The sequence below is a fragment of the Stegodyphus dumicola genome, chromosome 4 (genome assembly GCF_044657685.1).
Source record: "Stegodyphus dumicola isolate Sdum_Otavi_A_Nest chromosome 4, ASM4465768v1".
Lineage (NCBI taxonomy): Eukaryota > Metazoa > Arthropoda > Arachnida > Araneae > Eresidae > Stegodyphus > Stegodyphus dumicola.
In genome coordinates, this window is record NC_140771.1 from 25,958,964 (window position 1) to 25,971,561 (window position 12,598).

The 12,598-nt window shown below is 37.0% G+C and overlaps 1 protein-coding gene across 2 annotated transcripts in view; it reads left to right on the forward strand.

Annotated features, from left to right (window-relative positions):
• The window catches only part of Cbp53E (Calbindin 53E), a 479,040-nt gene that overhangs the window by 400,985 nt on the left and 65,457 nt on the right, over positions 1 to 12,598 (forward strand). The window lies entirely within an intron of this gene.

The following is a 12,598-nucleotide window of genomic DNA, read 5'->3' on the forward strand; positions in this document are numbered from 1 at the left end:
AACGATTTAACCTTATTCCTAAGTTGTTTAGTTAGGAAAATAAATAAATTCATTTAGTTAGATAAATGAAATCAGTATTCTCTACAAAGAGAATACTCTGTAATAACGAAAAAATAAAAGGCATTAAAAAATACGGAACTAAACTATATCAGTATTCTATGCAAAAGAATTACTCTGTAATAACGAAAAATAAAACACCGTTAGAAAACATGGAACTAAATTATAAATGGCATTAAATAAGAGTATTTACAAAAGCATTAAATAACAATATTTACAATTTCCTACAATAACAATACTACTGAGTTCAAATTGGCGTAAAACATTTGGTTGTAATGATTTGCTTCTCGCTATACAATGTTTAATCTTCCAGTGTGCATCGTCCTATCATAAGAAAATAACTAAATAAAAATCAATTCTCTAAAATAAAAGTGGAAATCAATGAATATAAAATTTATATTTCGTTCATCATTCGCTGATAAAACTTCGCTTGTTCGTAACCGCATTAAAAGACATCATTATGAATCAGTTATTATTTATTTAGAAAACTCTGAGCAAATTCTAAAACTTCCCAAAAGCATCTATATTTTTAACGTTAAAACTTCGGTGCATTGGATAGAACATGGTAAAAATAAAAATAAAACAAAATTCTTGCCTGAGCTTAAAAGTTTTGCACGCTATCGGAAAATGATGGCAACAACCCACGCTGAGAAAGGAAGGAAGAACAAGAAAATTTTTCAATAGATGTGAGTTTCCCACCGAGGAAGAAGATTTATTTTTTAATTTTATCCAAAGTCTTTCCGTTTTCGGGGCCTCTTTATTGCTATATGGAGAAAATGCTTCAGCAAATAACCCATTTCTAAGCGGCACAAATCTTCATTTTAACTCCCTGAAGCTCTTTAATATGCTGTTAGATGATTCTCGATCTCTATGTGTATTAACCACTTGCATACATTTTCAGAACTGAGAGTTTTGCACTAATCTAATTCAGGTTTCGCAAATATGAGTATGAATTTCTTTCACTTTGGATCGCCTTTGATACTCTGTTCGAAATTAATATTTCAGGATTTTATTTACTGTATTAAATCTTATAATACAATGAACTTTTTCTAAGAATCCCACCCACGATTATAGATGATTTTGGCCTTTCATGGAGGGAGCTGTCTTAGAAAGCTGATTTTCAATTCCGACGTTTATTATGCTTTCAAAAGTGTTGGTCACTTTCAGAGGTGGACCCCGCGATTGGTTCACTGTATTTACAGTGGATAAAAAATATTAGCAATTGCCTATAATTGATCATATTAGCTAGCAAAAGAAATGCTTGACAACTTTAGCTGGAAGTAACGAACACAGGAAGTAATAAACACACAAATCTAAAGAAACTTTCATTTTAATATGCCTTTAACACAACATTCAGCGAAAACGTAGATTTGCATGTCAAAAAAGTATTGGCAAAGTTCTAACTGCTATGCAAGTTTTGTTATGCTGAGGTCACGTGTTTAGACTGATAAGAAACCGTGTTAGTTTCTCACAGGTTTCTATGCCTGTTAATTAATAAATTCTGCAGTGCTACTTCAAAACTTTTAAAACATTATTTGACTAATATTATGATAAAAAGGAAGGTTTCGAAGTCGAAGGAGTTGGATGTTAAGGTTGAAAACATGATTATTCAACTCAGAAATGAGAGTTTAACTTATCGTGCTATAGGAGTACAAGTGAATATAAGTTGATTTACTGTTCGAAGTGTTATAAAAATATTCAACGAGACAGGGTAAATGGAAAATAACATTCCAAGTGGACAGCCTCGAATATTTCCAGCAAGGGAAAAGGGCATTATCAAAGAGATTAGGAAAAACTCTAAAATAAGGTGCATTCCAGGTAGCCGAATGTGCTGCTAATACTTCGCATAAAACTTTCAGTGTACAGACTCTACGGAATGTTATACCTGAAGGGAGGTATTATGAAAGGGCAGCAAGAAAGAAACCTTTCATTTCAGAAATAAACTGGAGAAAGAGGATTGATTTTGCAAAATCTCATGTTAATTTATCAGACGAGTTTGGGACACAGTTATTTCCGAAGAATCGAAGTTTAACATTTTCAGAAGTGATAGACGACAATATATGTGGAAAAAAGCCAAACACCGAGCTGGAAAAAACCCATTTAACACCGACTATATGAAACATGGCAGAGGGAGCGTTTGGGGCTGTATGGCAGCAGACGGAGTTGGTAGCCTGAGTTTTATTGATGGTATTATGACAGCACAACTATGTTTTTCTGTGTGAGAAATACATTACAAGCTGTTATAAATGCCAGATGGTATGAATACAAAGTATTACATTTTGTTCCCACATTTGCTGTATGATATTGTCAATACTTTTTTGATATGCAAGTTTACATGTTTTGTTTTTTGACATGCATGTATATTTTGTGTAAAAGTTATATTGCAACGAAACTTCATTACATTTGTGTGTTTATTCCCTCCTGTGTTCGTTATGTCCATCTAAAATTGTTAAACATTTCTTTTGTTAGCAAATATGATCAATTATAGGCAATTAATTGCCAAAACGTTTTCTACCTATTGTTATACATGAAAAGCAAGTTGTATTGGTGACAATACATTCTGCGAGTTTCACATTCTAGTTTTGCAAGTTTTCCCATTGCAAGCGGCATAAGATTTTTAATTTGTTTCTCAATTGTAACAATGTATTTCTTACAATAAATCGCGTGTTTAAAAACAATAGTTCAGAAGACTTGTAGAGTAATTGGGTTTTTTTTAATAAGGAGACATGAAAATTGAGCGATGCCCTCACCGGGTCTCAAACGTGGATTCCCCTTGAATACGCGCCAAGTGTGCTACCGTTACACCACGAAGGCATGCAGAAAGGAGGGAGAAAATACCTTATATACACCGGGCGGGGCCTGTTATGACCATGAGACCAACTTGGTTAGGTGGGTCGGGCTGCCCCCACTACTGTTACCTTATATACTCCCCCTTTTTAAAGGCCAACTGGGGATTAAGGTACCCAATCGCCAAATCCTAGTGCTGAAGAATCATCATATATCACCTTTCAGTTCAGGCGGCACTGGGGAGTCATTAGGTTATTTTGAAGTTAGAGATGTAAAAAATGTGGAATACTTTCGCCGGGACTCGAACCTAGACCTCTCGAATACACGCCGAGTGTGCTAGCCGTTACACTACGAGGGCATGCAGAGAGGAGAGAGAAAATAACCTTACAAAGTATTATTAACGCTTAAGTCATTATTATAATTTTAAAATATTGTTAAGAAGTGTACAGGCGCGGTAAGATGGCTTCCCTGCAAAGCAGGTTTGGGGTTGCCAAAAAATGGAAGGCAGGGGTGCCACATTTGGCGAGAAATCGCCCATTTGGCGACAAAATTGACGATATGCCGTGGACGGAGGGAGAACCTTCTGAAACGAATTGTTACCGGTTTAGCCCAGAATGTTCTGGAACACAAGCCAAAAACTATATAAACCCTGCTGGTACGCGGAAAGTCAGAGTCCGAGATAGTTGGTGTCTCGTCTAACGAGTCAGTTCGTGCGGAGTCGATCGAGTTGACAGCCGGGCAGCGAGTGCCGAGTTGGTCGTCGGGTGCATCGAAAAAATCTCTAAGTATATCGAGCGTGTTGAGCTCCGGACAAAACTGAACCGAAGAGTCGGGAGCTGTGCTCTGTGTGTCGTCGAGTGCATGGCGAGTTTTAGCGTGGAGAGTCTCGAGACTGCGTGAAGTTCTGAGAACGACCGAGCAGAGTCGGGAGCTGTACTCTGGTGCTTTGCAGTGAAGCTGTCTAAACCGTTATAGCCTCATAACCTGAAGGCTGTGTCGCTGAGTTTCAGCGTGCAGATCTTCGACAACTGTATAAACGTGAATTTGGAGCTGTCCTGAAAATACTGGCCAATAAAGTGTGTTTCGATACTTCATCAAGAAGTGCTGTTTTCATTATTCACTCCAAATCTGCAGAAGAAACTGGTGTTAGGAAAAAAATAAACAATATTTATGTTTTTGAATTATAATGTCCTAGCTAATTTTATAGTCCTCGAGAGCTAAAATATCAAAGAACTGTGTAGCGACTTATCGCAGAGTTCTGTTCAGGAAACAGTCCAAAGAAGGGTTAAATTTACCCTTTATTTCAACTCAAAATAATTGACATGTGGCCTTTTTTTAGGCTTAGAATACGCCTTCACTTGGGCTTTAACTTAAGATAGAAAATAAGAAGCTAATCTAATACTGAAATTGAACCAGCTGTAACTGCACAGATATAACTAACAGAACTGGCCGTTAATGAAGATTACCAGTGAATTCTAGCAGGCATGTAACAATACAGCCGAATCGCAGTAAGATTAGACTTTTAATAAAAACGTGGCCGTAAAAGAGCACGTTCTGCTAACGCTCTGCTAGGGTCTTCTAGTGAAGTGACCGAGACTTCAATTAAATACTTGTTTCTACCTCATTTATATAAAACGTAATCCTGAAAACTCATTTTGATAGGGAATCATGGGTGAGAAACAAGAAAGTAAAGGAAAGGCTTTTTCCAAAATAAGAGTAACTATTAAGAAATTAAAATAAAACCCTACAGACATCATTGCTTATGTGCCTCTGCTGCAGAATTTTGGTTTACGTTGTGTTACACATTTCCGATACTGGCGAGATCAAATTCAATACTTATGCTTATTTATGTTCTTAGTAATGTTGACCAGTTTCAGAGGCGGTTATGGGTTAGGAAGGTATTCGCGACGAGTGCATTAAATGTATCTGGGAATTAACTGTGCAGAAGTAATAATCAGTTCATCAAGGATGACTAAATTATCCGCGAGTGTGCCAGTTTGTGCATTACCATGGTAACAAACTTTTAATCCTACAGATTCTCTCGAAAACTGTAAAACTGTAGTATGCCTTCAATATTGATTCCTCTAAATTCCCTGATAACTTAATGACCAAATGATAAATAATTAATATGATTCGTGTGAGCCAACAAAAACTTATTAAATCTCTGATTTTTCTTGGAGCCTTGAAATTGAAAAACGCCATCCTATTTATAAAGATTCTGCTTTTCTGTAGTCAAGTGCAGGTTCTTAGCGCTAACCAGAGGCTACGGACAATACAGCAGAACACTGATAGGTGGTGGTGGCGACAGGAGGTCGATTCGGGTTAACATGCCAACGAACGGGCTTACCTTCATGAGGGCTACGTGTTTTCCCCAGTAAATAATGAGAATAAGATCTAGTTCCCGTAGACAGTCCTCCACAAATACGTCCCTCATTCTATTTAAATAACTATTATGTGCTAGGGTGTTTGTTCTTCTAGGCAAATAACCCTGATGTACCGTAGTTGAATAAATTTAAATAACAGACCCATAACACTGAGCAGCATTCCAAAAAATTACAGAGAAATAAATTGAGTTTGTGTAGTGAAAGTTTTTTTCCCAATCCATCAACATGGCTTCAGAAGTGAACACAGTATCATTGATCACTCATCTTGTACATAGTATTAACGACGTACAAAGCAATAAACCTAATAATCATACTATTGTCATTCTTCTTGTTTTAAGACGTATTTCGAACAATAACGTAATATCTAGGCAATGAACATTTTCCGTGAATTTTCCAGATAGATTTGGTCTTTTGTGGTTTGCTTTCCAAATGATTTTGGTTCTTCTGTCACATATTGTTTCGATTTCCTGTGTTCCAGGTCTCTGTGTCTCAGTGCCAGTATTTATTTATCTTTCCAGAAATATTGATCTCTTTCAGAAATGGTTGTTACGAGAATGTTACAGAATTACTCGTGTTAAATGCAATATTATTTTTTTGTCTGAAAGGTACAAAATAAGCCGAGGTATCCTACAATGGCTCTGTACTGAGGTTTATCTTCGTTCAGTATTTATAGCTGGCATCGAGTTGAAGGTATTTAAGGATTGCGTTATCAGTTTATTTGTATAATGTTGTTCCCTGGCTCAGTAACTGTAATAAAAAAATCGATTAAATCCACTAAATTGCACTCGAATTTTGATAAGCGGAAACTCATGACAGCAGAAAATGTAGTCAAAAATGATTTATCGAGAAACATTAGCATTGATTCGAGTTCCCTCTGGAAAACGCAATACAGTAACAACCGAAATGTAACATGGCGGACGGTAATTGATCAACGCTTGGATTTGATCAACTATATCTCATGCCTTTTCTCAAGCATCTTTTAAACGGTGTATGATATGAGACAATCTTATGTGCGCGCAATCGTGCTATAAGTACAGTACACCCCCGATTATCCGCGGAATTGGGTGGCACGGCCGCCGCGGATAACAAAAATCGCGGATAATCCGAAAAAAGCTAAAAACGGGTATAGCAAAAGAGAAAACAATCATTCCAACTTTGAAAAATCGTTTTATGTACAATAAAACGTAAAATAAACAGCAGGAAATTTTTAACTAAAGCTTAGTATTTTAGTATATTACTCAAAACTAACCTGAAGTGCATTTTGTTAATGAAAACAGAAAAGTGCTTTGTACTTACGAGAGGCGTCAAGGATACACAGAAAAATTAATATATATGTACTGTTTTAATACTGTAATGTATTATACTTTAATTATAATATAATTTACAGTGTAATGTATTATACTTTAATGTATATTATTTAATACTGTAATACTGTAATTACAAAAGAATAATTGTAAAACTACACCTTTTTGAAGAAATCAGTCATTTGTGTTTGCTTCTTGGCTTTGGAAGCATTTTCTCTTGATCCGAGATTGCATTTTTAGTAACATAAGTTTCTTGGCCAACTCCGCGTCGTCTTGTTCTTCCAAATAGCTCAGCAGTCCGTCGACTTATTGCAAAGCCACATCGTGAATCTTCCGCATATGCACAGTGGGCTCTTCTTCGCCTTCACTTTGCTGTTCTTCATTCTCGGTCTCTCCCCTTGCTTTCTCCACAATTTCGTCATCTATCAAGCGTTCGAAGCCAGGTTCGTTGATGTCACACTCCAACCACTCGTTAATGTTTTCAGCATCGACGTTCTCACCACCCGGAACTCTTTTCACCATATCTACAAGAGTTGCCGTGGGCGTGTCTACATCTTCATTCTCTTCTTCACAACTCAAAGGGGTTAGGTTTTTGTTGGCTTCAACATTAGGCATGAGTTTTCTCCATGATTTTATGTGGGTTGACGGTTTCACTGAGTCCCATGCAGATGCAATATCGTAGATGCTGTCCAAGATTGTGTGGTGTTTTCAAAACTCTTTCAGATCATAACCTTCTTCAATTAGCAGCTTGGTTCGGTATGTTCTCTTCATTGTTGCAATGACTCCTTGGTCCATGGGTTGGATTAGAGCAGTAGGGAGGAGAAACTTTGCAAAATTTGTCCATCAGAAGACTTTAGCACGCTTGTTGCTGCGTGAGAAGGTGCGTTGTCGATCAATAATACAGCTTTTTCAGGCAGGTTTTTCGGTTTAAGATGTTTACGCATTTGAAGAACAAAGATTTTTCGAACAATTGTTAAAAAACGTTTCGGTTCATCCATCCTTGTTTTGGTTAAAGTAATCAACGGGAAAATTTTCTATTCTTGTGCCTTTGAAAGATCTCGGTTTTTTTTTACTTTCCAATGACAACAAGTCTAAGTTTATGTCCACCGGTAGCGTTACTGAAAGACATGATAGTGATCCTTTCCTTGCTGCTTTTATGACCCGCCGCTTTACTTTCACTTTCAAATGCTAAAGTGCGAGTGAGAAGACATTTCCACCAAAGTCCCGATTCGTTGGCATTGTAAATTTGTTCAAAAGATAGCTCTTTTAAAACAAATTCTTCAAATTCATGGTGGAAATCGTTGGTCACCACTAAGTTTCTCCCCATGAAGTCCAATTTCTCGAATTCCACGTCGCTGCTTAAAACGAGTCAACCAGCCAGAAGGCGCATCAAAATTTCCTTTCAGGCCTAACAACTCAAAAAAGTTTTTTGCCTTCGCCGCAATGATAGAACCATTTACAGGAGTACCCTCTTTTCGAACTTGAGCTAACCACTCTGTCAATGCCGTGTCTAGCTCATCAAGGTAGAATCGTTCATAGGTTTTCGCGTTTTCATTGCGGAAGCACTGTCCGACATTGATGCAAAGTTCACCAGTTTGTCTTTTTGCTTTAGAATGTCACGCACTGTTGTTTCCGCGATTCCGTAATCCAATTCCATCTGTTGTCTTGTAGCGCCATTTGCTACTTTCAAAATTAATTCTAGTTTTTGCGCAATCGTCAACACAACCTTCCTTCGTTTTCCTGACATTAATCGGTAACGAAAAACACAAAACAAAAAAGCACAAGCGCTCTGAACACAATAAAGATAAGAAATTAACTCCGACCAGTTCCCAAACACTATCAGGCTTAAACTAACAATGGCGAGTGGGAAGAAGTGAACGTGTCAGTAAGATTAAGACGAGAGAGGGCGGTGGAGCGGGCACTGCAAGGGTGAGTAAGAAATCATCAGAGCGGAAGGTTCCGAGAAGAGCCTGGGATATTTTTGCCATAAATAAGGACGATGTTAGCAAATTTAACGTTTCGCTCAGTTTTGTGAACATTTTTATTTTCTTTGCTTTACGCTTAGAGAAAAAGAAAGAAAGAAAAGAAAAACTTTGTGCTTAAAAGAAGCTTTGTGCTTTCCTCTTAAAAGCTTTGTGCTTTCCTCTTAAAAAAAAACTTTGTGCGGCAGGCGCGGATAATCGGGAGTCTACTGTAGTCAGCACTCACCACATGCTGCTAACAATTATCAGATCCCTGATGATTTGAATTCAGCTGGCAGTTCCATAGCAAAGGCAAAAATATTTCCTGTGTCCATGTTCAAAGACAAAAAAATTTCTCCAGTGTGACATTCGAAACAGTACGTGATCGGTAATAAGTTGTCACTACTTGGATTTTCTCTCCCTGGCCGCTGTTTGAACAGGGAAGAATGTAAGACAATAATGCATTTCAAAAAATCTGTATATTTCCCCGTCTCCCGTTTTGAAAAATTTTAATACTCTTTAAACACCTTCTAGTTCTATTCGTTTTTGCATTGATGGAGACAGAAATGAAAACGACTTCCCTTCCACTGGAATTTTCATTAAAACTCACAACGATATTGTCGAGCTTGAAAGACGAATTCTGCATTATCGTTCGATCCTTTATTTTGAGTAAACAGCGACAGAGGAAGCTGAGACAGTGGGATCTTATGAACGTACAAGTGAAAAAAACGCAAAAATAAAATTCTTTTTTTCTTGCAGAATTATTTTTTTACCTAGGACTTTGTGAGAGGTTATTGTGGATTATCCTCCAATTTCATGCTCTGTGAAAGAGGAATTAAGGAATGTTTTCTTTCGAGAACAAAATACTTACTTTTTGTATTACATTGATCCTCGGTGTAAAACCTTAAGAACTACTGCGTTATTTAAAGACAATAAAAGAAAGGTACAATGGATAAAAATTGTTGTGAAAAACATCTTTATGGGGGTATTTCAAATCACCCTTTCCTCACTCTATCTGTCATTTTATTTGGAATTCTGTAATAAAATTTTACCGGATAGGTTCTTGAAAGCATCTCGTTTCGCGTTCTTGATAGCATCTCATTCGTTAGCCTAAAACGATTTACTTTTGTGGAATAATTTTCATAACAGTTTTCATTACAATTCTCTTATAAATTATTTAAGATTTTGAATCTCTTAAGATGGAATACCCTAATTGCCTCAAAAGTATGCATTATTACTTCCATTGCTTACGCATGTATTTTCAATTATGAAGTTTCTTGAAGAAAACTAGAAAGTTTTACGCAAGAACTTTAATACTATATTTAGGAAAACAATTAAAAATCTTTTGGAATGGTAGAACCTTGGTTCGAATCTTGGAAAGGAAACAGTTTATTTTTCATATTTCTAACCTAAAATCTAACTGATTTATACTGGCGTCCCAAAAACAACACAGTGAACGAAATTTCGTCACCATTGGAGTTTGGTTGAATCAGCTAATGACTCTGGGATTGAATGTGTATTGTGCTTCTTCTCAATGGCCGGTTTAATTTGGGTATAATATAAATCGTTATCGCATACATCTTCGTATGCGCTCGTCATGTAAACAGTTAGAACTTTCTGATAACAAATGAAAGATCTTTGATGTCAATCCGGTTATTTGTTATATTTCTTGGTCCAAAAAGCATTTAATAGTCTCTAAAACGGCATCTCAACTAATCTGGTGGACGATCATTTTTCGCCACTTGTATTTGGTCGACAGGTTCTCGTGCCTCTTCCCAGTCATATTTAAGTAAGTGAGAATATAAGGAGTTATTGCATTACACCTATGTGCTGTTATGGTGTAAGTGATTAACATATATCGAAGATTCGAATTCCAAAATCCCGAATTTTTGCTTCGAAAGGTTTAAGAACGAATTTTTATTGGTGTTCCTGTGTGTCTAAAGGTGAAAACATTTAAATTGTTTTATGTGCATACTGTAGTTATGTATTGCAGGGGAAGAGAATTGATAAAGCAAGCGTATGATTCCTCCTTTGCTTGAAAAAATTTTACACTTCCAGGAATCAAAATCTATAAATTGAATGCCGATGATATGAACGAGAAGTGCCGTCGACGTCCATGAAGCTGGCTTATTGGTAGAAAAGGATGAGACATGCTGGATATCCTCTTTCCTGTATCACTTTCTCATGGGGAATCAGAAAAATGAGAATGTCGAAAGAATCTGATAAACGCATGAGAGAGGAAATAGAGAAGCGAGAGTGATGGTTGCGTTCGAAATATACGACATTCGCAGAAATCAAAAATATGATACTCCGAATTTGTAATTTAAACTATATTACTTTACATAGATGAAAACATCATTATTCAGGTACAGGCAATATCCTTACTTATCCCAATAACAAACAAATACGCAAGGACTGTTATTAAAACCTTTTCTATTGACAGCATTTGAAATACTTCACCTAGAAAAATGTCATGCAAAAATAAAATTATGATGGGGAAGTAAGAATGGGGAGCAAAAGTCGAGACTTCATTTTTTAAACAAGAACTGGTGATCATTCGTGGTCGGATTCCTGACCACTAGTAAGTTCTTAGCAAAGACTATAATATTGTTGTGACAGTATTTTGAGCACATGCTTTTAAGCTTGTATTATTTGACTGTATTTAATGTTCTTCTTCCTTAGTGCCCACCAGCGGCCGAGCGGTAAAATCGCTGAACACTGGTAGTTCGGTCCGAGGTTCGAATCCCGCGAACGGGCTGGCTGCATGGGCGTTTTCGTGGTTTTCCCCATGTGTAACGTGTATACGAGCCAGTTTCCCTTAGAAAGTCCTCCACGAAAGGCATCCCTCCCCTTAGGCAGATAGCCCTAGTGTGGTTTGCCGTATTCTCAATACACCACACCATCTTCCTTAGTATTGGATCAAAGATTTCCATGAACTAGTAAAATATTGCGCAGAATATGTTAGTCTGTAGTAATATCTTTCTTTTATATTATTTTCCAAAAGAAGTTTTAAAGTTTAAATTGTGTCAAGATACACATATTTCTTATAGTACAGAAGGATAGCCCACTTTTAGCTTATTATTTTATTTTGATGCTTTAAGGGTAAATCCTGTTATGTGTAGTTACGTATAAGTTCTCATTCTATGCAGTACTTCAGAGTCTCTCAAGCCTTTTACTTTTCTGAAATCCTTGAAGTAATGTTCATATGTCTCATAAAAATCCTGCGTGTATATTACACATAATTATCTTTACATATGTGTAATATAAGCCTATTCATCGTGATTTCCCTCGAAACATCTAGAGTTTCCTAACGATTTCTCGAAATAACGGGGATTCGAAGGGTCCGAGGAACTCTAAGTGTGAAATGCTTCAGCACGTGCACATTACCTTGTAGACAGGTGACGGAGGACGGGGACGCCTAGTGTTTAACATAGGTAAACAGGCGTGTGTCCCACGCTCTCCCCTATCTAGGAATAACAAATCCCTGGGGCCCGTGAGGCTGCCTCGGGTGTTTATGATACAGATCTAAAGATCAATACATGGCCAAACAGGAGCTGAGGTTATTGTTTGACAATAGTTACGTGACAATAACTTTGTGGGTGTGCATGGCCGTTGGAATAACACAGATACATAAAATTATACAAAACAAATACAAGAATAGATACATGTACAGACAAAAACAAACAAATACTAACAGATACGAACATAAGGATGCATTGATATTAAGATAAATATGAAGAGAGACACATATGTAAGATACAAGAGTAAAAACAAGAGTAATACAAGAGTAAAAAAAGATTAAAAATTTAAATTAATTAACAAAATTAATTACCTTGCAGAGACATTAGGATTTTTTGGAAGCCCGAGAGATGAAATATTAGCAACCGCCTTCGCCGGGAATCGAACCGCGGTCTTCTGGATACCGGCCCAGCGTGCAGAACTACTACACCCGAAGCCACGTTAAGAAGGCGGGAGAAATACCCTTTTAAAGGGTGACTAGGGTTTTTAGGGGACCCAGTTGCCAAATCCTAGGTGAGGAGAATCATCATCCAACACCCTTTTAATTCGGGCGCCACTGTAGAGACATTAGCATTTTTTGGAACAA